The sequence below is a fragment of the Somniosus microcephalus genome, chromosome 2 (genome assembly GCF_052327205.1).
Source record: "Somniosus microcephalus isolate GS21.2 chromosome 2, FLI_Smic_1.0, whole genome shotgun sequence".
NCBI classification, from domain to species: Eukaryota; Metazoa; Chordata; class Chondrichthyes; order Squaliformes; family Somniosidae; genus Somniosus; species Somniosus microcephalus.
The window spans coordinates 85213101-85237328 of NC_140988.1; the positions used below are offsets into that span (position 1 = coordinate 85213101).

The 24228-nt window shown below is 48.5% G+C and overlaps 1 protein-coding gene across 4 annotated transcripts in view; it reads right to left on the minus strand.

Annotated features, from left to right (window-relative positions):
- fstl5 (follistatin-like 5) overlaps positions 1-24228 on the minus strand; it is a 1173542-nt gene that overhangs the window by 1105550 nt on the left and 43764 nt on the right. The window lies entirely within an intron of this gene.

Sequence of the window (24228 nt, forward strand, 5' to 3'; positions counted from 1 at the left end):
TCAGCTCCTCGTTTCAACGAGATGGCCCTGCAGGCATTGGTGGATGGGGCGAGGGCCAACAGGGAGGACCTGTTCCCTTCATCAGGGAAGAAGAGGCCTCCCACTCAAACCAAGGCAGTGTGGATGCAGGTGGCTGAGGAGATCAACTCCTTGGAAGTCACCCACAGAACCTGGATACAGTGCAGGAAAAGCTTTTATGACCTTCAGCGCACTGGAAAAGTGAGTATGAATTTCCCATCACCCTCAATCTGATCCCCATTGCCTTTCCTCACCAGCACTCAGCTTTAGCAATCTCTTCCTCCACATCCCACTTGACACTGACATCCATGCACCCTTGCCCATTCCCTTTCTCTCTATGCTCACATTCACATAACTATTCCACTATGCAGCCCTCACACTCCCTATCACTCTGATGCTTTGAACACAACTGACAACACACAGGGAGGGCCCTTGGTCTTGCAAACTCACTCCATCTTTGTCTCCTTCTAAGTATCTATGCTATACAATCTCTACACTCACTCCTTCATTCTCACTCAACCTCCACTTGTCTCCCTCAATGCAGGAAAAGAGAGCTCACAACAAAAGAGAGCGAGCCAGGAGAGGAGGAGGGCTACTCTCAATAGCCCACCTGACCCACTGGGAGGAGGTCGTCCTGGAAATGATGGGCATTGAGGATGATTCGCATGTGGGGGATGGACAGACGGGTGCAACACAGCAAGCTGGTGACAGAAAAGTTTCCCATCTCTCCCTTTCACATTGCATGAGTCGCTGATAATGATTGTGCAGCTGTAACAGATGCACTTATGAGCATCTGCAAAAAACTATGTGCATGTAGCCTTTGCATCACATCTCTGACTCTTTCCTTTACTCCCCCACAGGACCATCACAAGCATCCGTCCCCTCTAGCCAGGAAGAAGAGGCTGAGCAGCCAGACTCCTCAGAGGACGCTGCAACCTCTGAGGGTGCAGCGTCAGCAGGATTCAGCACACCCAGCACCAGCGCAGACACTCACACCTCGGTGGGACCTTCGGGACATAGAGTAGTATTGTCACCTGGTGTATCACAGCTCACAAGTGAGCATCAGCAGATTGTGGAGACAGGGACAGCAGTGGAGAGTCCTAGTCGGAGGGTGCAGGACTCTGTCAGCTCGGCTCAGCAGCATGTCGACCCTCTGCCTCTGGGTCCATCCATAAGATCAGAGGTGATGGAACTCCAGGCACAGATGCAGGCGTCTCTGGCATGCTTTGTCTCTAGGGTCGCTGCGAGTGTGGAGCGAATGGAGGAGTCCATAGCGAACATCAGCAGAGCCTTTGTGGAGTCATTGGTGCATGAACGCATCACCACGGAAAGGATGGCTACCTCCGTGGAAACGCTTGCTACTTCCGAGGTAAGGCTGGCTACCATAGATGAGAGGGTGGCTATGGTAGAAGAGAGGAGGGCTACGGCCATGGAGGAGCATAGTCACCAGGCTATGGAAAACATGGTCATTGTTCAGAATAGAATGACATCTCTTGAGGAGCGATGGGCATCTATTGAACAGAGAAACCAGACCTTCATGGAAGTACTTCTGACTAGGACTGCCAGTGCAGATACAGGTCCCCATGACCCCCCTGATGTGCAGCAAGGTGCTCTCCAGCCACTTGCAGGCGCTGAAGGGGACCTGACCCATGAGAGGGAGATTGGTGGCAGACCTCAAGGAAGTGTGGGTTCCTCTCCAAGCGCTCACACTTCCATGCCACTGCAGAGCCCTCGGTCAGAGCCCCACCGGAGTCCACACCCAAGTGAGATAGACGTCTCAACACCTGCACAGCCGCAGGAGCAGCAGATTGTTGACGAGCCCTCACAGGCTCGCAACCCAAGAGGAGGCCCACCAAAGGTATCGAGACAGGAGCAGCAGGAAAGTGAGCAAGGGTCCTCCACATCTGCCGAAGCCGCAGGGGAAGCACTATGTAGGAGCACGCGTAAGAGGAAGAGAAAGCACAAATAGTCATAAGGGTACTCACTTGGGTAGAATTTTGTGTTTAGTGTAAAAATGCCATCACGTCGTAACTGTGCGTAAAAATTCTGATGGCAAATGTTGCAGTTGTGGCGTCTGTCATTTCGCTATTGGGACTTCCACATTGAGGCCTTAGGAATACTTGCAACTGTCAGTATGGTGGTCAGAGTGCTAGGAATGCTCTGGTTCTTGGCCATTGTCAATGCTCTGGTAAGAAGCAGCAAGGCAAAAGTGTTTGATTGACTAGGCTAAGCAAATCTGGCCAGGATGAGTGCGTTCCTTGCATCCCGGGTAGCAATGTTCTCACGTAATGCTGCCGCTGGTTGATGGGCCTCTGCAGGATGCTCGTTTTCACCCTCCTTCTCCTCCTCCTCCTCCTCATCTGAGGAGGATATGTGAGGAGCCACTTAGTCCTCAGGAATCTGCAAGCCACGACGCTGTGCCATGTTGTGAAGTGCACAGCAAACCACGACGATTCTGGAGACCCTGGCTGCTGAGTACTGTAGGGCTCCACCGGATCTATCCAGGTATCTGAAGCGCATCTTCAGCAACCCGATGGTTTGCTCAATAATGGATCTGGTGGAAATGTGGCTAGAATTGTAGCGCTCCTCAGCTTCGTTGGCTGGCCTCCTCAACAGCGTCATTAGCCACGTCCTCAGGGGATAGCCCTTGTCTCCAAGTAGCCATCAGTTAAGTTGGTCTGGCAGACTGAATAGCAGAGGCACACTGGACTGGCGCAGTATGAAGGAGTCATGGCAACTGCCAGGGTACATGGCACAAACATGCAAAATTTCCTTCTTGTGGTCACACACCAGTTGAACGTTGAGGGAGTGGAAGCCCTTGCGGTTGACAAAAGTACCTGGACTGCGATGGGGTGCCTTAAGGGCCACATGTGTGCAGTGAACAATGCCCTGCACCCTTAGAAAGCCTGCCAGGTAAGCTAATCCAACCGCTCGCGCCGTGACATTTGCGCGATCCCTGGTGAAATGGATGTGATTGTGCGCGAGGGCAAAGAGGGCATCAGTTACCTGCGTGATGCAAGTGTGTATGGCTGCCTGGGAGATGCCGCTGATGTCTGCTGCTGATCCCTGGAATGAGCCTGAGGCAAAAAAGTTGAATGCGGTGGTGACTTTGACAGCCACTGGTAATGTTTGTCCACCTGGTCCTCTGGGCAGCAGGTCAGTCTCTACCTCTCGCAAAAGTCGGAGTCTCCTTTGGCACTGCTGCTCAGACATGTTGAGATAGGTGACCCTGCGTCTGTAGACCTTGTTTGGGGGGTATCTCCTGTGCCGACGGGCTTCCAGGCGCTGGCCCCTTCTGGCCTGTGCAGCCTCAGGTGCGTGAGCAGTAGCCTGGCGCTCCTGCTGCTGCTGCTGGTGCTGCTGGTGCTGCTGTTGTTCCTGGTTCTGCTGCTGCTGCGGCTGGTGCTCAAGCTCCTCTAATGCCCAGATGGGAAGGAAATAAATGGCTCCCATGCTTCTGGTATAAGCCTCTGTTGAGGAAGCGCTGAGTGAAGGCAGCGAGAGGGGTTTCCCAGGAGGCCACACTGGAGATGGGTGTGAGGCTCCAACCTTGCCCCAGACCTGAGAACACTAAGTCCTGCCACCTGCAAATGATGGCTGATCAAATCTCCTCTTTAATGGTTAACCTGCAATTGATAGTCAGCAATCCAATAGTGCTCCCGCCAGGTTTCACATTTGTGATTCCCACCAGGCATGTTTTACGTGGGAAAAGGGTTAAATTTGCAAGGGCCTCTTAAAAGAGGATTAGACAGGCCATTTAGTGGTAATTAAGGGCCTTAAAGACCAGTCCCGCCTGTTGGATGCGGGACGGAGTCGGGACCATCAGACACGCCTGAGTTAAATTTGCTCGGAGTTGGGAACCAGGCGGGTGGATTCCGCCCACCAATTTTTGCGATTTTAACCCCCCGCACGCCTCCAAACCCGACTCCACGTCGCAATGAAAATCGAGCCCAAAGATTCTGTAAAGGGATATAGACAGATTGAGTGGGCAGTAAGGTGGCCAATGGAGTATAATGTAAGGAAATATGAGGTTATTCACTTTGGTAGGAAGAATAGAAAAACAGAATATTTTTTAAATGGTGAGAAACTTTCAAATGTTGGTGTTCAGAGAGATTTGGCTGTCCTCGTGCAAGAAACACGGAAAGCTAGCATGCAGGTACAGCAAGCAATAAGGAAGGTAAATGGCATGTTGGCCTTTATTGCAAGGGGGTTGGAGTATAAGAGTAAGGAAGTCTTGCTACAATTGTACAGGGCCTTGGTGAGACCACACCTGGAGTACTGTGCACAGTTTTGGTCTCCTTATCTAAGGAAGGATATACTTGCCTTGGAGGCGGTGCAACAAAGGTTCACTAGATTGAGTCCTGGGATGAGAGGGCTGCCCTGTGATGAGAGAGTGTGTAGAATGGGCATATACTCTCTGGAGTTTAGAAGAATGAGAGGTGATCTCATTGGAATATACAAGATTCTGAAGGGGGTTGACAGGGTCGATGCTGAGAGGTTGTTTCCCCTGGCTGGAGTGTCTAGATCTAGGGGGCATAGTCTCAGGATAAGGGGTGGGCCCTATAAGATTGAGATGAGGAAGAATTTCTTCACTCAGAGGGTTTTGAATCTTTGGAATTCTCTGCCCCAGAGGGCTGTGAATGCTGAGTGTTTGAGTATATTCAAGGCTGAGGTAGATTTTTGGACTCTAGGGGAATCAAGGGATATGGAGGTCGGGCGGGAAAGTGGAATTGAGGTCTATGATCAGCCATGACCTTATTGAATGGCGGAGCAGGCTCGAGGGGCCGTATGGCCTACTCCTGCTCCTGTTTCTTATGTTCTATTGGAACTACCTGACGGTCACTCAGTCTTGCCAAAATTTTAATTCTTACTGCTGCTCTCCCAGCCTGCTGCAGAAATATTCAACCATTCTGGGCTTTTTAAAGGTTGCACTTTAAATTTTCAGCCACGCCAGGATAGTATTCCTGTGTTACACACAAGTTGCTTTCAGCTGATGCCAGTGGTATGCAAATGAGCTGACCCCACAATTTCTGGCAAGGTCAGTGCTAGGCAGACGTCCTGGCTCAGCACAGCAACACTGAGGCAAATGGCCGCGTGGAACTTAGAGGTCTATTTTCTCTGTGAGTGTGCTAATATTCTTTTCTCCTATGATACCAAACTCAGTTTACACCTTTATTCTGTCCCTTCCCTTATGTAAAAGACTTGAAGTGTTCACTCAAAATCTGTTTTCTGTATTAATGCAAAGAATAAGAGATTATACAAGATATACAGAGGTGGAATCTGCCAAAGCCTTTTGATAGTGAACAAGATGATGATGAAACTCACTCCTGGCAGATGTTCCTGAATCCCATTTTAAAGTGAACCATGACAGGTCTCTACTCTGACCAAATTCTCCTAAAACAGCTGGGGGGAAAAATTGGGTGGCGCTGAATTTTAGCGCCCCGAAAAAGTTACCGCCCCTCCGCCATAAATTCATTAGTAGTGCCCCAAGCAGGAGGTGGGGCGCTACTAGAAAGCGCTCCATCTCCTGCTTGGGGTGCTACTACTGAAGTTCATGTCGGCACGTAGCGCCGCGTCTTTGCAGGCCTCCTCTCCTGATGAAAGGGGAGGGGCCTAGTGCTGCGCACACTGTTGCCCTGCTGGACCACCAGGGAGCGGGGTGTCATGGAAACAGCCCAGCACTCAAGAGGAGTGCCGAGCTGAGCGATCGCGGCCAGCACCCCACATAAAAAAGTGAAAAGGGGCAGGTGCTGGCAGTTGGCCAAAATAAAATGGCCGCCCGACACCTGCCTCTTTAAGTAGCGCTGCCGCCGCTGCAAGAACAACCCCTGATCCTGTCAGACATATCATCTGGCAATAGGTCAGGGGGCGCAAGGGAAGTTTGCGGCCTGGGCTACCGGTTACCGCCGCCGCTAACCTCCCGCTGAATTTCACGGGAGGCATTAGCAGTGCCGTTCCTGGGCGCTAGGGGATTTGAAGGCGCTAACGAGAGACGCAAATCAATTTTTCCCACCTGAACTCCACTGGATGCTAAAAACTGCATTGCACATTTGTGGATGAAAATAACAAAAGACTCGAGAAATTCAAACCTCAAGAAGTAATTGTACATACGGCATAAGTGTGAGTCTTAGGACAGTTAATTATATGTAGTATTGTAGGAACGGAGGTTCCTATCAAAAAGACTGAGTTCGACTCAGGTAATTAAATGAATGAACTTTAATGAAATCAAACGAGTTTAAACTGGAAACTGCTAGGACACATCAATAACAGGTCTACTCTCCTTGAGGGCTCCACGAGGACTGATCCCCTGATCAGGAGAGTGACATCATGACATCATCACGTTCTTCCCGCCGTTGGGGCATCACGTGACTAACGGCATGACATCATCACGTGCTGTAAAGGTAACTGGCATTGTACAGTCAAACAGTGTAATTAAAGGTACAGGCACAGACAGTAACTACATTGCTGTTAAAGGAATTATGTACAACCGCTCTGAGTCCTTTGGTGGCTTCGCCACATGCGCCCCCCCAGAATTGTCTTTAACAGAAAAGGTGAGGCGAGGAGGAGGCCTGATGAGCCTGTCCGATCGACTTCGATGCCGTCGGTGGCGGCTGAGCAGGCGCGGCGAGCGCCGATGGGTTGTCAGGCGGCTTTGGTTGATCAGGTGCAGCGGCCACGGGCAGTCGGCCACGTTTGGGTGGTTGAGCGACTACAACAGGGTGGTCCAGGTCCAGGTCCAGGTGAGCCGGCTTCAAGCGGTCCACCGAGATGTGATCCGGTTTCCCTCCGACATCGACCAAAAAGGATTTGTCACCCGGTTCGATGATGCGGAAAGGACCAGTGTAAGGAGGCTTGAGCGGATCCCGGTGAGCGTCGTGTCGGATGAAGACATACTCTGCAGTCTTCAGTCCCGGTGGCACGTAGGAGGTCTGCAAACCGTGATTGGACGTAGGGATCGGGGCAAAGCATCTGGCCGCTTCTTGGTGGCGAACGAGTTGCTGGGAGTCGGACCATGGCTCTGTGGGAGAAGGAAGGAAATCTCCAGGTACCCGGAGCGGCTGGCCAGCTGAAGACGATTGTAGATCATCTTTGGGTGCCGTACGGAGACCCAACAGGACCCATGGGAGTCTGTCCACCCATCCTACGCCTTGAAGACTGGCCCGAAGAGAGGCTTTAAGCGACCTGTGGAATCGCTCGCAAAGGCCGTTTGCCTGCGGATGATAGGCGGTGGTGCGATGAAGCTTGGCACCGAGCCCCTGAGCCACAGCAGTCCAAAGATCCGAGGAAAATTGTGGCCCGCGGTCAGAGGAGATGTCCGCCGGTACTCCGAAACGGGCAACCCAACAGGAGATGAAAGCTCTAGCGACGTCTGCCGACGTGGTGGAAACCAAAGGAATTGCCTCTGGCCACCTAGTGGTGCGGTCCACTATGGTAAGGAGATGAGTATAACCCTGAGAAGGCGGAAGCGGCCCCACGAGGTCCACATGCACGTGGTCGAAACGACGCTCCGGAACAGTAAACACAGCTACTGGAGCCTTGACATGACACTGGACTTTGGCCTTCTGGCATACGACGCAGGTATTAGCCCAGTCACGGATATCGATGTGCATCACCTTCCAGACGAACTTGGCTGACATAAGCCGTTGCGAAGCCTTCATCCCTGGGTGCGACAACCCATGGATGGCATCAAAAACCCTCCAGCGCCATGTGACTGGCACTATGGGACGAGGAACTCCCATGGAAATGTCGCAAAGGAGCGTGGCACCTGCATCCTGGAAGACGACGTCGGTCGCTTGGAAGCTGGAGGGAATGGTTCGATACGATTGGACCTCCGAATCCGAAACCTGATCTTTCGCCATGAGGGCGTAGTCGATCCCCAGGTGCACCGCGTGGACCGTCGCACGGGAGAGGCAATCTGCCACCAGGTTGTCCTTACCAGACACATGTTGAATGTCCGTAGTAAATTCGGAAATGAACGTCAAGTGGCGTTGTTGACGAGCGGACCACAGTTCGGTGGTCTTGGCCATGGCGAACGTAAGGGGTTTGTGGTCGACAAAAGCCGTGAAGGGGCGCCCCTCCAATAAAAACCGGAAATGGCGAATGGCGAGGAAAAGGGCCAGTAGTTCCCTATCAAAGGTGCTGTACTTTTTCTCATTTGTTCACAATTGACGGCTGAAAAACGCCAGTGGTTGCCACGTGCCGTTGACCCACTGTTCTTGCACCGCACCGATGGCGTAGTCTGACGCGTCGGTGGTAAGGGCGATAGTAGCACCTGGAAGTGGGTGTGCCAGCATGGTTGCGTTGGTCAAAGCGTTCTTGGTGTCGCCGAATGCCTGGATCATTTCAGCTGTCCAGCTGGTTGGGTCTTTACCAGACTTGCCCTTGAGGGCCCCGAACAAGGGTTGCATGAGTTGAGCCGCCTTGGGGACGAAACGGTGGTAGAAGTTGACCATCCCCAGGAACTCCTGCAAGGCCTTGACTGTTGACGGCCGCGGGAAAGAAGTAACCACCTCAACCTTCGTCGCCAAAGGGACGGCGCCGTCCGATGTTATGCGGTGTCCCAGGAAGTCGATTTGTTGCAGGCCGAACTGGCACTTGGCCGGGTTGATGATTAAACCGTGTTGGCTGAGGCGCGTAAAGAGGGAATGTAAACGGGAGATGTGCTCCTCCTTGCTGGCACTGGCGATGAGTATGTCGTCAAGGTATACGAAAAGGAAACGCAGGTCCCGAAGAACGGAGTCCATTAAACGCTGGAGCGCCTGTGCTGCGTTCTTTAAGCCAAATGGCATCCGCAGGAACTCAAAGAGGCCAAAAGGGGTGATGACAGCGGTTTTCGGGATGCCTTGTGGGTGCACTGGAACCTGGTGATATCCACGGACGAGGTCGACTTTAGAAAAGATAGTATTTCCTGCCAAGTGGGCCGAGAAGTCCTGGATATGCGGGATCGGGTACCGATCTGGAGTGGTGGCGTCGTTGAGGCGTTGGTAGTCACCGCATGGCCGCCAGCCGCCGCCTGGTTTCGGCACGATGTGTAGAGGCGAAGACCAGGGACTGTTCGATCGCCTAATGATGCCGAGCCGCTCCATTGTGGCGAACTCCGCCTTCGCAGCTACAAGCTTGCCGGGTTTGAGCCTTCTAGCCAGCGCATAAACCGAGGAGCCAGTAGTGGTGATGTGATGTTCAACACCATGTTTCATCGCCAAAGAGGAGAAGGTGGGCCTTGTCAGCTCCGGAAACTCCCCGAGGAGCCGCGTGAAGTCATCTAGAGGAGGGAAAGCACAGGCAATGGAACGCGCCACGGAGGTACCGTGGAAGCACGGGATGGAGCTCCGGGTGCTCCGGTTTCCTCCCACAGTCCAAAGATGTGCGGGTTAGGTTGATTGGCTATGATAAATTGACCCTTAGTGTTAGGGGGATTAAATACGTGGGGTTACGGGGATAGGGTGTGATATGTGTTGGTGTAGGGGTTACGGGGATCAGGTGGGATATGTGTCGGTGGAGGCTCGATGGGCCGAAATGGCCTCTATCTGCACTGTGGGGTTTCTGTGATTTCTGTGGCCGCATTGATCAGCCGGCGGTGTCGGACATCGACTAGCTGGCTGTTGGCACACAGAAAATCTGCCCCTAGGATAGGCTGTGAGACTGTAGCCGTGATGAAATCTCAAAAGAAGCGCTGACCACTGAAACAGACTTTGACCCGCCGCTTTCGGAATGTTCAAATAGCTGTGCCATTAGCCGCTACGAGGGAAAAACCAAGGTTCCCAGTCTGCGTGTTGAGCTTCGACGCAGGTAGAATGCTACACTGCGCCCCGGTGTCACAAAGGAAACGGCGGCCCGAGAGGGAATTGGTGATATAGAGGAGTTTCCCCGTAGAACCGACGGCCATCGCCACCGCGGAACGCCCGTTAGATTTGGTCATCCGTCGCCAGGGACGCCGCCTGCGCCTTCTTGTTTTTTTTTTGGTGAAAAACTACAGGGGGAACGGCAGCATTGTGCTTTCGCGCCAAAACGCCCGCTGTAGGAGAAACCGTGACCGCGTCTGTGGGGGGTGGGCGCCTCGTGGCCACGCAGCACTGCTGGGTAACCATGAAAATCTTATCGGCTTCGGCCGCAAGCTTGGCGCAGTCAGTAATGCCGGAGCTGGCCAGGTTTGGAGTCCCCGAGGCCGGGCAGCGTGATGAGCCGGCGAGCACGCTCCGACTTTGATAGCCCGAAAACCTGAAGCAACCGCGCCTTAATTGCATCATACTTGCTGTCAGTAGGAGGACTACCAATGAGGCTGATGATCCGGGATGCAGTTGCGCTGTCGAGGGCGGTGGCCACGTAATAGTAACGGGTCTGATCCGCATTGATGTTCCGAATGGCGAACTGGGCTTCGGCCTGGATGAACCAGTCGTCTGGTTGTTGCTCCCAGAACTGTGGCAGTTTCAGCGTGACGGCGTTCGTGTCCACGTCGAATCTTCCACGAAAATCGTTCGTAGAAGTTGGGGTCACCAATGTAGGAACGGAGGTTCCTATCAAAAGACTGAGTTCGACTCAGGTAATTTAAATTAATGAACTTTAATGAAAACAAAAGAGTTTTAAACTGGAAACTGCTAGGACACATCAATAACAGGTCTATTCTCCTTGAGGATTCCACGAGGACTGATCCCCTTATCAGGAGAGTGACGTCATGACGTCATCACGTTCTTCCCGCCGTTGGGGCATAACGTGACTAACGGCATGACGTCATCACGTACAGTCAAACAGTGTAATTAAAGGTACAGGCACAGACAGTAACTACATTGCTGTTAAAGGAATTATGTACAACCGCTCTGAGTCCTTTGGTGGCTCCGCCACAGTATAACAAAATCTCCATCAGTTTTCTTTGAAAATCAAAAACATCTGTTTCAGATTTTGAAAAGCTATCTCCAAAAGTATCAACAAAATTATTTCTTCTTTAAGCATTTTTCTTTTCTTCTGTCTTTATATAGTCCTTTTCCTTATGATATTCTATTATTTCTTTGCTTCTTTTTTGCCATTTTATATTTGTATTTTCCTGATTTTCATTTTCTGCATCCTCACCACATTTTTTTCAGTTGCTGTTTCTAATTTCTTTAATTTGTTCCTTCTTTCTATCTATGTGGAGAGGAACCAGTGGAGGGTATTTCAGGAGTACAGTGTGCAGCAGAATAACTGAGGTGCCAAACCACGGAACACAGTGCATTCGGGGCCAGTATAGCTGTGATAATGAGGTGGAGATGGTGGTCCTGACCTCTTCCTCCCCCAACACACGCTCAGCTCCCCAAAAGAGGGGCACATGTGGAAAGCTGGTATAAGGCCTTTGCCCCAGACCACCACAGACCAGATAGTCTGTGAAGGTCCCATACTCAGGTTAAAGACTCCTGAGGCATAAAAAATGTATTCCATGCTCCCCCCCCAGAACAATAAGAAGCAATTATGCATAACATTCAATGATCAAAGTCAAATCACAATATCAATGAAACAAAGATTACTGTACACATTTTAGCATGTAATTTAATACATATAACAGGAAAATAGACACTGTGTGCATGTCAATATACAACTACACTGTTATTCTTTACTTTTCAATGTATTTAGAGTAATTGTGTCCCTCCCTCTGTCTGCTGTGAACACCATGCTCAATATATAGACGTGAGATACAAATCTTCCCTTGACCTAGATCAAGAGAGTTTCGTGGCAGAATGCTTATGAAGCAGAAGACAAAGACAGATTCTGCAATAATGCGGAGTGATATGATGGGACCTGCACTATGTGTGGCAGTTGCTCATAGCTCCTCTGGGAGATAAACACTGCAGCAGCGAGGCCCATCTGAGCTGATCAGTGCAGTAGATGAAAGAAGCTGACAAGCAGCTTCTATCTTAATCTTATCTCTAAATCCCTGGGACCTCATTTCACTAAATCATTTGCTTTCAACTATGATTGCTAAGCACTCTCCGTGGTTATTTCTTTATAATCTAGATATGCCTCAGGAGATGACGATTGTCCCAATAAACCTTACAGATTCTTTTCCATTTACTGGCTACAATCCAGATTAGGGTCCACTGGGATGTTTCAGTGGAACACCTGCTCGACAGAAAAGATCATTCAATGGCACAGTTCTTATTTTTCAACACATATGCGTGCTATTTATCTGATGTTGCTAGCAGCCCTGCAGTATATCTCACTAATGGCCATCCTTCATGTGCACGTCTAGCCAGTGAGTGTCAATGGTCCATTCAACTATAGAGAGGCATCATAGCCAAGTCGAATTGTGTCCTCAACTATTGCCTACGCACATGCCCTGCAGTTGTAGGCTAGTAATCAGTAGGAGCAATCCAGGCTGATTTTTACCCTCCTTCACCTTGGAGTGGCCCTCCTTCACAGTAGTGCCCCAAATGGCACCAACTCCTCAAAGACTGGAGATTAAAACTAGGACCTTCTGGTCTGTACGGTTTAGCACACCATTAACCTAGTAAGGCATTGGGGGACATTGTCACATGTTAATGTAAAGGCCAATTTACTTAAAAATAAGCTATTTCAGGATTATGCAAATGTTTGTTCTGTTTACTTTTATCAACTTGTGCAATTTGAGATGTGTAGGAATCTGTCCAATAATAACGCATTGGCAAAACATACTAATGTCTATAACTTTCCTGTAATTCTGTGAAACATGCCAGAAATGAAGATGTTACAGTTATGAGTGACAATCACGAGGAGGACTGTAAAAATCTTCAAGACATAGACAGGTTAGCAGAATGGGAAGACAGGTGGCAGGTGCAGTTTAATATGGAGAAGCGTGAAGTAATGCATTTTGGAACAAAATACAAGGAATGGAGATATACCCTTAATGGAAAGGCACTGAAGGGTGTGGATGAACAGAGAGACTTAGGTGTTAAAATACATCATTCTCTGAAATGTGAGTGCAGGTAAATAAAACTATTAATACACCCAATAGAATTTTGGGTTTTATTGATAATGATATAGAGTACAAGAGTAAAACAGTAATAATGAATGTATACAAAACATTGGTTAGGCCACAGTTAGAGTCCTTTGTGCAGCTTTGGGCATCTAAATTAAACCATAGAGTTTACAATGTAAATTCATCAAGATGAGGACAGGGATAGAAAACTAGTTTGGAGGACAGACTTGAGATGCTGGGTCTATTTCCACTGGCGCAGAGATGACTATGGGGGGATTTAATAAAAGATTTTTAAATTATGAAGAGTGAATACGAAAAGATTATTGAGGAGTCAATGATGAGAGTTTATCAATTCAAAGTATGAATATGCGAGTCAGGAAAGGTTAGGAGAAATTTCTTTACACATGGTTGTTGTAACATGCAATGCTTTGCGACAGGGAGGCAGAGACCATCTGGATTTCCCCACCAGAGGAAATAGCTTCTCTGGGCTGGATTTTCCCAGTGGAAGTGGGATCGTGGCAGGAGAGCTGGTTTGTGGATTCCGTCCTGCGACTGGCTGCAGCCGCTCTGTCAAAAGGACGGACAAGCACTGCACAAAGGTGCACGGTTGCTCCCAGGCTCTCCATGACTCCCTCCATATGCTTATGGAGGAAGTCACAACACGCAGGGAGGTTCTCTTCCCTTCCCATGGATGGAAGAGACCTCCCCAGGAGACCAACGCAGCCTGGTTGCAGATGTTGTCAGGAGTACCTGGCTGTAGTGGCGCAAACTTTTCAATGATCTCAGTAGATCACGAAACATTACTGCAAAGCCACACTCAACCTCATCCTGCTGTGCCACTCATCATATCCCCATAACTCTGCCCGTCCTACCCTACTCCTGCACATCCTTACTCACACCAACTTACCTTGCATCTCCACCCATCCCTCTCTATCTACATTATCACTTCTCCATCTCACTAGCCATCCCTCACACTCACCCTCATACAAGTCCAATCATACCAACTAACAACACACAAGGGTAGGCACTTGTGTGTCTTATGCAATGTTCATGTAAATTTTCTGTTAATGTGTTGTCAAACATTGAAATCTTTATTTTCAACCTTTTGCCTTATTGTACAGATCTGTGCTCATCTTTGGAAGTGTTTTAGTGAGTTCCAGTGAATGGTGAGATATAACGGCACCCCCCGCAATGGTGATGAGTGTGGAAGGAATAGCTTGGACATTGTAGGAATGCTTTATGGTGCTGGTGTGGGGTGGTGCCAACCTGGCACATCATGGGGCAGCCAGGGTATACAGCATCAAGTGAAGTAAATCTGGCCATGGTGATGCCATCGCTGGCTCCCGGGCAGCAGTGTGGTCGGGTGCTGATACCCTGTGTCCTGTGCAGCATCAGGTGATTGTGGAGAAGGTTAGTGTTGTTGTTGATGATGCTGGTGTGCCTGGTGATTTTGGTGTTGGGGCTGATCGTGGAGGGATTCAGAGGATCAAGGTGAGATTTTTTCAAGGGCACCGATGTTGCTGGAATAGATGGCAGCTGAAGTTGAGATGACAGAAGTGATCTGGCAATGATGAGACAGCTTGCTCCAAGGAGTTGACAGTGGCTAGAGAGTTTACTCCAAACACTTCCTGCATACAGCTCAAAAGTGTCTTCCAAGTCCTGAAGACTCAAGCTTCTGATATTGGAAAGTGACTAGCTGTGAAATGGTAGCTTTTATACCACTTTTGCAGCTGTCACCTATTCACAGCAATGGGGAGACATAGAGAGCCCGACCTACTTACCTGACGTGATCTTCAAATGACGGGAACCCTGTTAAAAATGTGGGAAAATAGAAAAAGGCTGGCAAAATAGTGGTTAACAAGCACTTAACAAGCAGCTAACTCTCTTAAATGCCTCCCCCGCCGCTTGGTGTCGGATCTGTTCTCAAATTTGCATCTGACTTCCAAGTTTCCCGACCAATTAATGCGAGCAGGTATGATGATGACATGCATGGGTTGCTTCTGTCATCTCAACTTCAGCTTTTATTTCAGCTGAGGCATTTAAAGGAATACTGCAAAGGTGACAGTTGAAGGATAGTGGAGGTGGAAGAAAGATTGGTTGGTGATAAAAATGGATTCTTAACATTCCAAAGCTGCCCCTCACTTTAGTGATGCCTCCCTGGAGCTCATGCTGCAAGGTGTTTGGGCCAGCAGGGAGGTTTACTCCCTTCTGACGGGAGGAAGAAGCCAGCCTTACTTACAAAGAAGATATGGCTGGAGATTGCGGAGGAGATCAGCAGCAGGAGTGTGATAGCACGCTCCTGGATACAATGCAGGAAGAGATTTAATGACCTCATGAGGCAGCAAAAGTGAGTACAATGCCACATTGCCCTACATCCTGATGTGTCTGTCACCCCAACCCCCTCACTCTGCCTTCCAAAGCCTACTCCTGCACATCACTCCTCACACCAACCTACCTTGCAGATGCACCCCTCCCTCTCTGTCGATGCACTTCTTGACATCCCCATCTGGCCATCCACCACTGACACTCACCCTCATCTTAATGCAATGTAACACCTCTCCCTCATAGTCACCCTCTACAGATGTTGTCCATCCATCCATTCCATTCATTCCATGACTCTCACTCAAAGGTCTCTTCTTTCCCTCCTTGCAAGAGAAGAGAGCGCAGAACACCAGGAAGAGGCAGAGAACAGGAGGTGGCTCTCCAGTTATAGCAACTCTCACATCTGCAGAAATAAGTAGAGTGTTGGCATGCCTGTTGGTGGGAGATGGGGAGACAGGGAGCGCCCAGCTACATGTCAGCAGACAGTGAAATATAATAATTTGCATAATGGTAACTTAAAACATTCTTAACATGACAGTTCTAATTCATGTCTTTACTCTCCCACAGGCCCATCAATTGTCCAACAGCCAGTGGAGCCAAAGGAGGAAGAAGACTCCTCAGAGGAAGTCGCTAACTGTGAGGGTGCAGCGTCACAGGACGCATGCACACTAAGCACCAGCGCAGATACACACACATCAGTGGGACCAAGACAGATAGTTGTGTTGTCACCTGGTGTCTCACAGATCACATGTGAGCAAGAGCAGATGGTGGAGTCAGGGACAGCAGTGGAGAGCCCTCGTCGGAGGGCGCAGGGTGCTTCAAGCACTGCTCAGCTGGATGCAGATGCTGAACCTCGGGGGCCATCGACAAAGCGGACGATTCTGGAGGAGGAGCAAAAAATGCGGGAGGCTCTGGCAGGATTTCCAGCTTATGCATGCTTGCAGAGCAAATGGAGGAGTGCATCTCAAGCTTGACTGCATGATATCACAGGCCATGTTTATGATGTGTTCGTTCATGGAAAGGGTGGCCACCAGCATGGAGCATCAAATGTGGCAGTCAAATGAGTGCATGCTTGCCCTGACAAACAGCTTGTACACACTGAATGCCACCTTAACTAGGATGGATAGAAAATTGGACTTGGCCGTTCATCATACCACTGATGTGCAGCAAAATGCTCTCCAGCTCATTGCTAGCAGGGAAGTGCGGGTGTGCCATGAGAGGGATGATGACGAAAGCGGACTTAGAAGTGGGGACTCTCCTCAAACCGCTTCCACTTCTCACCCGTTGCTCCCCCCCCGCAAATCAGTGCCCCACATGCTGCCTCCTGTTCTGATGGCCGAGTCTGCCCCTGCACAGGTGCAGGTGGAGCAGTCTTTGGCGGGGCCCTCATGGGCTCCAAAACCCAGAGTACGTCAGCCAAGAGCATCTGAGCAGTCAGAGCAGGGAAGTGAGCAGCCTGCCTGTATGTCTGGTGAAGCCACAGGGGTTGCACGTCGTAGGAGTTATAGGAAAAGGAAGATGAAAGATTATTAGTTGCACAAGGGTATATACATGGGTGTTTTAAACATGTCACAATAATAAGTTACTGTATCAGTTTTGATGCACATATAAAATTATTTCTTTGAACCACTTTCCAGTCTTGCCCATTTTTGCCTGCAGCCTGCCAGCTGGCATTCTCAGTTCTGATGAATGGTAATACAAGACTTAAATCTGAGCACTGGGTGTCTGTGAAAGCGATGCTTTGTTGATTGCAGGACTGTTTTGCGCTGGGGGTGGTGGGGGAGGGGGGCAAGTATGTTCAGCATGTGACTGCCAGATAGGTACAGTGGTGCAAACTACCTAAATGTTGTCATGATGAGTCCATCCCGGACATCCCAGGCAGCATTGTGTGCTGCTGAGGTTGCTGGTGCTCGTCTTGGTCCTCATCTGAGGTCCAAGCTGAAACTGCATAAACAGCACCCATGCTGATCTGATATATGACAGATTTAAAACGGAGAACAGACACACAAACCTCCAAATAGTGAGAGTGACCTCCAATGTAGTGAAAGTCACCTCCAAAATAGTAGGAACCATCACCAAAGATGTAGAAATCACCTGCAAAGTACTGAAAGCAAACTCTCAGAACAAATGCTGTGAGCAAAAGCCTTTCACTTAGGCAAGGAAGCAGGTGCGAGGTCTCTTTTGCCTGTCATTTCTTCAGCCCCCTGAAATGCCACTGTGCTCTCGCCTTGCTTTCACTGGTGTAGTCCAGGCAGCTCGGGAAACCCATGGACCCACACTGAAAGTTGCAAAACCTTGTTCAAAAAACCTGTTAACGACCTCTTAATTGCTTTCAATTGGTAACCCGCCTCTCCCGAAAGGTTTTCTCACACGCTGCCGAACGTGCTCCAGTGAAATGTTGAAGTCGACGGGTTGGAGCCGGCTTCCTTTTCCGCTATCAATTTCAACGCTTTTTACTGCCCACACGCTCCTCAAGCCACTCGTTACTGCTGGTAAACATTTCCCCTATTAAGACAGGTGACCAAAAGCTTGGTCAAAGAGGTAGGTTTTAGGGAGTGTCTTAAAGAAGGAGAGAGAGGTAGAGAGGTGGAGAGACTTAGGGAGGGAATTCCAGAGCTTAGGGCCTAGGCAACTGAAGGCACGGTCACCAATGGTGGAACGATTAAAATTGGGAATGCACAAGAGGCCAAAATTGGAGGAATGCAGAGAACTCGGGGGGTTGTAGGGCTGGAAGTGGTTACAGAGATAGGGAGGGGCAAAGCCATGGAGGGATTTGAAAACAAGGATGAGAATTTTAAAATCGAGGTGTTGCCGGACCGAGAGCCAATATAGGTCAGCGAGCACAGGGGTGATGGATGAACAGGACTTAGGATATGGGCAGCAGAGTTTTGGATGAGTTCATGTTTATGGAGGGTGTTATATGGGAGGCTGGCTAGGAGAGTATTAGAATAGTCAAGTCTAGAGGTAACAAAGGCATGGATGAGGGTTTCAACAGCAGATGAGCTGAGGTGGGGCGGAGATGGGCAATGTTACAGAGGTAGAAGTAGGCGGTCTTGGTGATAGAGCAGATATGTGGTCGGAAGCTCATCTCAGGGTCAAATAGGACGCCACCGTCTAATTCAGCCTCAGACAGTGACCAGGGAGAGAGATGGAGTCGGTGGCTAGGGAACAGAGCTTGTAGCAACTTTCTGCTCAAATGCAACCTTCATACACTTCAGACAAAGATATTCACCGACCCGCTGTAAACCCGCCTCCTTGTCAGTTTCCCAAGTGTCGGGTCTGTCATCCCTGAATAGACCCGGCACCAAGCGACGGGTCAGCCAATTTAGATACTTAAAAGCTTATTAAAAGGAGGGTAAGAACCATTTTCCCATGTACTTACCATTTTACCAGGTTTTCAACGAGGTTCCCGGAGAGCGGCTATCACAACAGGTAAGTATGTCGGGTTCCCAATGACTGTGGATTGCTGTGAATAGGTGAAAGCTGCAGAAGTGGTATAAAACCTACCATTTCACAGCTGTTCACTTCTCAATCTTAGAAGCTGCAGCATTAATGATTTGGAACCCACTTTTGAGCTTAATGCACTTTTGAAGTGTTTGGAGTAATCTCTCTATCCACTGTCACCTCCTTAGAACAGCCTATCTCAACATTGACAGATTACTTCTATCATCTCAACCTCACCTGTCATCTATTCCATCAGCATTGGTGTCCTTGAAAAAATCTCACCTTGGTCCTCGGAATCCCAACACGATCAGCCCCAACACCAGCATCACCAGGCACACCAGCAGCACCAACATCCACACCAACCTTCTTTGCAATCAACTGATGCTGCACTGGACACAGGGCATCATCACCCATGCACATTGCTGCCCGCGATGCCATCGATGGCCTCACTTAAAACTGTAAACCCTGGCTGCCACATGATGCACCAGGTTGGCACCACCCCACACCAGCATCGTACAGCATTCCTATAATATCCAAGCCATTCCTTTCACGCTCATCACCACTGGGCAGGAGGACGTTGTATCTCACCATTCATTGGAACTCACTAAGGCACTTTCAAAGGTGCACACAAATCTGTCCATGAAGACAAAGTGGTGACAATAAGGGAACAGAAAGTTTACACAAACATTGGCTAAAACACCCACGTGCCTACACTTGTGTGTTGTTAGTTGGTATGATTGGACTAGGATGAGGGTGAGTGTGAAGGGTGGCTAGTGAGATGGTGAAGTGATAATGTAGATAGAGAGGGATGGATGGAGGTGCAAGGTAAGTTGGTGTGAGTAACGATGTGCAGGAGTATGGTAGGGAAGGCAGAGTGATGGGGATGTGATGAGTAGCACAGCAGGATGAGGTTGAGTATGGTTTTGCAGTAACGTTTCGTGATCTACTGAGATCATTGAAAGGTTTGCGCCACTGCAGCCTGGTCATCCTGATGACATCCCTGCTTGTGTCCTCCTGTACAATGTGCAACCAGGCTGCGTTGGTGTCCTGGGGAGGTCTCTACCGCCCATTGGAAGGGAAGAGAACTTCCCTGCGTGTTGTGACTTCCTCCATAAGCATATGGAGGGAGTCATGGGCGAGCCTGGGTGCAGCCATGTACCTTTGTGCAGTACTTGTCAGTGTTTGCAGCACCTCAGTGCTGTAGAACACTGAGAGCACAAATGTCAAAATGAATGTGGACATGGCCCCTTTAAGGAAACTGGCTGATGATGCGTCATCAAATAATGTCATCAGACCCACTTCCTTTTAATTGGCTGGGAACCTTGCAGGGCAGGCTTAACAAGCCGTATCTGGGCTAAATTACTTCAACAGAGCGAGATGGAACCGGGAGCGGGGTTGCAGTCCGCCATCTACCTCGGCCACGCTTATCCCGCCTCGGTACGCAAAATCGTGGCCTAATTTTCTTTTTCTATTTAATTGCCTAGAAATTTGGACAAGCTGTGTGAATATCATATTTTAGAAAGGCGAGGTCTGGGGCATCCTGATATTGGGCCTCGGACCTCATTATAATAAAGCAGACATGGCATAACAGCCCACCTGCAAAGATTAGAGAGGAGTGAGAATTCAGGTCACTACTGCTGTCACAGCAGCCCTCAGGTAATTGTGTCTGGGAGTTGGGTCTGGGTTGGGGGATCAAGACAATGCAGGGCTGTGGCCAGGGGGCCTGTAATCATGAGGGATGAGGGACAGGAGCGTGGGAGATAAGGAGCTGGGAGGAAGGAGTTCAGGGGTTGGGGCCAGGAGGGAGGGAGATCGGGGATTAGCCTGGGTTGTTTTGGTCTGAAGAGGGAGGTGCTTGTCAAATGGGGGATGTGATGCTTTTGGTTTTGTTTTCTATCGTACTTTGCTTATCATTTTGTTCAGATGGTCGGGGAAGGTTCCATTAGATTGGAAAATAGCGAATATAACTCCTTTATTCAAAAAGGGAGGGAGACAGAAAGCAGGAAACTACAGGCCAGTTAGCTTAACATCTGTCATAGGGAAGATGTTAGAAGCTATTATTAAAGATGTTATAGCAGGGTATTTAGAAAAGTTCAAAGTAATCAGGCAGAGTCAACATGGTTTTGTGCAAGGGAAATCATGTTTAACCAATTTATTGGAGTTCTTTGAGGAAGTAACATGTGCTGTGGATAAAGGGGAACCGGTGGATGTACTGTACTTAGATTTCCAGAAGGTATTTGATAAGGTACCACATCAAAGGTTACTGCGGAAAATAAAAGCTCATAGTGTAGGAGGTAACATATTGGCATGGATAGAAGATTGGCTTGCTAACAGGAAACAGAGAGTAGGTATAAATGGGTCATTTTCTGATTGGCAAGATGTAACGAGTGGTGTGCCATAGGGATCAGTGCTGCGGCCTCAACTTTTTACAATTTATATAAATGACTTGGATGAAGGGACCGAAGGTATGGTTGCTAAATTTGCTGATGACACAAAGATAGGCAGGAAAGTAAATTGTGAAGAGGACATAAGGAAGCTATAAAGGGATATAGATAAGTTAAGTGAGTGGGCAAAGATCTGGCAAATGGAGTATAATGTGGGAAAATGTGAAGTTGTCCATTTTGGCAGGAAGAATAAAAAAAGCATATTATCTAAATGGTGAGAGATTACAGAGCTCTGAGACGCAGAGGGATCTGGGTGTCCTAGTGCATGAATCGCAAAAGGTTACTATGCAGGTACAGCAAGTAATTAGGAAAGCTAATAGAATGTTATTGTTTTTGCAAGGGGAACTGAATACAAAAGTAGGGAGGTTATGCTTCAGTTATACAGGGCATTGGTGAGACCACATCTGGAGTACTGTGTACAGTATTGGTCTCCTTATTTAAGGAAGGATGTAAATGCATTGGAAGCAGTTCAGAGAAGGTTTACTAGACTAATACCTGGAATGGGCAGGTTGTCTTATGAGGAAAGGTTGGACAGGCTAGGCTTGTATCTGCTGGAGTTTAGAAGAATAAGATGTGACTTGATTGAAACATATAAGATCCTGAGGGGTCTGGACAGGGTGGATGTGGAGAGGATGTTTCCTCCTGTGGGAAAATCTAGAACTAGGGGTCACTGTTTTAAAATAAGGGGTCGCCCATTTAAGACAGAGATGAGGAGAAACTTTTCCTCACAGAGGGTGGTGAGTCTTTGGAACTCTCTTCCTCAGAGGGCGGTTAAAGCAGAGAAATTGAATATTTTTAAGGCAGAGGTAGATAGATTCTTGGTAAGCAAGGGGGTGAAAAATTATCGGGGGTAGGCGGGAATGTGGAGTAATCGGATCAGCCGTGATCTTATTGAATGGCGGAGCAGGCTCGAAGGGCCGAGTGACCTACTCCTGCTCCTAATTCCTATGTTCGTATGACTAACACTGGTGCTTCAGGGATTTGTGATACTTGCAGGCCACTTGGACTCGATCTGTTTCTGTTTCTTCTACATTTTGTGGAGTGGGGGGTCCCGATATATGCTCTTCAGGGGCGTGGGTGAAGGAAGCTTCAAACTTGCTCAGCAAGAGGGAGGGAAAGTTCGAAATCTTGTTCTTCAGGGGGAGTGGGCCAAAATCCTAATGTAGGGCCTTGCTACTGATGTGATTCTTCCAACAATTAGCTTTTTCCTTCACTGGAAATCTACGACTCTAAGCCTGCTGTATTTCCTCTCCTCATTTCTTTCTACATTCCCTTTGTTTCCTGCTTGCTTCCAAAACTTGAGTTTTTTTCCCCCCATGAACCGCTTTGTTTCAGGCATTCATCAGTTTGGTTCCTGTGCACTTTATTTACTTTTGAATTTGAAGGTTTAACTTATTGCGATCATTCAATTGTATTGGGCCGGATATTCCGATCCCTATGGGTGAGTATGCGCTGCGTACCCACCCGTAGGGACATCGGAAATGCCGGTTTCAGGCATGCACTGTGCATGAGCTGGAAACCGGCATTTCTGACCTGTCAAGAAAGCTCTTGACAGATCCTCTGGCTGCCCAGGAGAAGGGCCTCTGCGGGCGGATAGTTCTGCTTTTTGGAGAGCCTCCGCCCGCAGAAAACCCTTACAATTCTAGTGCCTGGTAAAACCAGGTGTAAGGCCTGCTTTTACCAGGATAAGAGTTGAAAAAAGTAATTAAAAAAAAATTCCACTGATTTATCATTTAAAAATACTTTAAAAAAAGGTACGTTTATTTTTAGCCCCATAAAAAACTTTAATTATTTTTTTCAAAAATGTAAAGTTTTGTTTAAAATATTTAATTTATTGGACTTTCAAGTCATTTTAAAAATGTGATTTTCTTATTAAATTTATTTAAAATTTTACTATGTTTTGGGGGTGATCTCCATTCATATATTTGACAGGTCTTCCTGTCAAATGTATGAAGGGAGATTCCCTTCTTTGATTGGCTCCCCATGGCCCACGTGATCCCAGGGATGCTGCAAACTACCTGCGCCTCTGGGATACGTGGGCCCTGCACACCAGCAGTTTGGAGAGGCCCAGCACCGGAATTGTGTGCGTCCCGGGAGCCCTCAAGTAAGGGCGCAGATTTTTCCAGATCGCAGTCCTCCGCCCGCGGGAGGCCTGCGATTGGAATATCTGGGCCATTAAATAAATTAGCTGCATCCTTTGACATATTTTTCACACCTCAGTACCATTTAGGCTGTCACATAACATTATATGGTGTCTCATGGTTTTCCATTTATCATGTAGCGTTATGTTGACAGTGCCACCTACTGTTGCAGTACGTTTGGCATCCTGAAACCTTCACTATTTTTAATATATAATGGATTTCCGGTTTCTAATCAGCCATCTTATCCTCGCGCAATATTTAGTCATGTCAAGCAGCCACTTTTTCAAAGATGAGACTAGGAAGTTGCAAATACATTTTGAGTGCTGAAGGTATAATTCCTGAAAGAAGATGCAATACTATTTTTCCTTGTTTAAGACCATGGAATACTGTGGACAGTGTTGGTCTCCTCATTTAGTGGGGGATATTGAGGCTTTGGAAAGGGTGTAGAGGAGGGCCACAAGATTAATTCCAGCTTTAAAATATCTTAGTTACCCAGATAAGCTCAAAGAGCTGGGTCTCTGGACTTTAGACATAGGGGCTATTTTATCAAGGTTTATAAAATAATGAAGGGACTAGATTGTGTTTATGTAGACCAATTATTTCAATTGAGTAGGTTAGGGAGGACCAGGGGTCACGCTTACAAGTTATGTAAGAGTAGAACCAGGTTGGATGTTGGCGGTTCTTTTTGTTCCAGAAAATAGTGGACCTGTACCAGCTCGTGCGGTGGACGCCGATTCACTGAATTCCTTTAAGTGAGCACTGGACCTATTTCTGGCTGAGGCAGAGATCACCTCTTTCAAGACGTAGATATCCTGTTATGTAAATCATGGCCAATTTGATATCCTGGACTAGTTTTGATCACCTAAGGGGGTTGGAGAAGAATTTTCCAGGTTTTTTCTTCCCTAATTAGCTTGGGTTTTTATCTGTTTTTTTCACC